This window comes from Sinocyclocheilus anshuiensis, unplaced genomic scaffold (assembly GCF_001515605.1).
Source record: "Sinocyclocheilus anshuiensis isolate Anshui unplaced genomic scaffold, SAMN03320099.WGS_v1.1 scaffold1162, whole genome shotgun sequence".
Taxonomy (NCBI): Eukaryota; Metazoa; Chordata; class Actinopteri; order Cypriniformes; family Cyprinidae; genus Sinocyclocheilus; species Sinocyclocheilus anshuiensis.
Window position 1 is genome coordinate 1,968,947 of NW_015540875.1, and position 2,090 is coordinate 1,971,036.

The following is a 2,090-nucleotide window of genomic DNA, read 5'->3' on the forward strand; positions in this document are numbered from 1 at the left end:
TTTTTTTTCCAACTGACATCTGAGAATATCTGTCTTCAGTCGGAAAGATTAAAGATGTAAAGTGGGTTGCACTGTTTTATGTTGACATCAAACATGGCCTGTTGTGACCTTGTCATCTGCCAGCGCCCTCGGGTTGGCGCTCATCATTTGAGGCCGCTTCTTGAATATTCAGCTAGTTAAGGAGAGCAACACTATTGATTATGAAAATAAGCCTCTATTTGTCTTGTGAACATAGCGGGGTGTGTCATCGTGAATGATGCGTACAGATCGCTTGTCAGATTCATACAGAATATCAATCTGAATCTGTGCTCAGGGTCTCCAAGGCAGCGCTATATTGATATTCCTCAAACATTCTTCTTGGTCCTCCATAATTTTCTGCAATTCAGCTTGAATTGCAGAACATACGACTCATTGAAATGACAGATCGTGGCCCGGGCCAGCAGGTCCAGTGCCCCTCTAACTGCTCTAGAGATGAGATGACAAGTGCTCATCTAAAAGACAGATCGCCATTTACACCTGGTAATAACGTGCGTCTCATTGAATTGCATTGATTGAATTGAGGGGCGGGTCTCTGTGTTTGTCATCTTATTGCATCAGTGTATGATGCATGTTGAGAGAGCATAAAAAGCATGCACACTGCTTCTCAAATTATAATCTCACTGCAGACTAGGGCTGTCAAAATGGCTGAAAAACTAAATTCGAATTTTTTACTTGAATATTATCAATATTCGAATTATATTCAAATTTAAAAGGCATAATTTCAGTTAGGGGGAAAAAAGCTTTTGGCTTCTCTCCTGAGGCCACAAGAGGGCGCATCGAGCAAAATATTATGCACGTTTCTTGAAAGCATAATAAAATAACACTACTATCTTTGAAAAAAGTGCATAATGTTTAAAATAATGTTTATAAACCTTATATAATTAATAAAGTTGCTTAAACAATTAGAAACAAAACAGCATCATGCATGTATGCATAGTTTAATAGGCTACAAAGGACCGAAAACCAATCACAAAGAGTGCTTTCTTCATTTAAAAACTTGAGATGCATTGGGATGGGGAAAACTGCCATAAAGTCTTGACATGTTTTTTAAAAGCTGAACTTACATTAATTTTACATAGCTTTCTAAACATGCGGTTCTCTTCTGCGAGTGCAACGGTGATGGATGTTAGTGATGGGAAGTCCGGTTCTTTTCCACGAGCCGGTTCTTTTGGACGGTTCGTTTCAATGAACCGGTTCAAAAAAACGGTTCATCGGTTCTTTTACACCCTAACATAATGACGTCATTTGCTATGACGTAATGATATCAAGTCTATCGTCCTGGGCTGGGATAAAAATACACATTCAAATATATAAAGTCAGTAATCATAACATAACTCGGTCAGTTAAAACATCATAATCATGATCTGAATCATTTACAATTACGTTTTGCAACTAAGCACCCAAATACAGGTACAGACAGTGATGTGCATGAGGATTTAAGTCTTGAAGATATAAAGTGAATAAATTAGTTGTCATCAGCGCAGAAACTGTCCACTTACTATACATAATCCATTGCGATTTATTTGTTATTAAATAAACTTACGTTTCGCCAGATTGCCCTTCATTCAAGTCCTCGGTTTACCCGCGCTCATAACATTAGCACAGAATCAGTTGTCCAAAAGAACCAGTTCGGTTCAGACGTGCTGTGTAGTATGCAATCATGTACTGTTCGGTAGCTTCACGCTGAATCACGCATGCGCAATATCATCAGCCCATCGGTTCTCAAATCGGACGTGTCCGAAAGAAACGGTTCTCGGTTCAGTGTACCGGTGATCCGAAAACCGATTCAACCGGTTCTTGACTCGAGAATGAGAACCGCTCCAGCAGTGGGTGTGTACGTTCATTACCCGGCTCGCTGCACACATGCTGCTCTGCTCGTGTTCAGTATCAGTTCTCTCTTCACAGCAGTTCAGTCATTGTACTGTTTGAGTAAACGAATGACTCCGGGATATTGGTTTATTTCGACTCAGAGGGAGTGTCAGCCACGTTAAAAAAGTAAATAACTCAAATAATTTGTGGATTAGTGCTTACTGGAGCCGTGAACCGTATCC

The 2,090-nt window shown here is 40.0% G+C and overlaps 1 protein-coding gene across 1 annotated transcript in view; it reads left to right on the top strand.

Annotated features, from left to right (window-relative positions):
• The window catches only part of eif3ha (eukaryotic translation initiation factor 3, subunit H, a), a 68,819-nt gene that overhangs the window by 53,191 nt on the left and 13,538 nt on the right, over positions 1-2,090 (top strand). The window lies entirely within an intron of this gene.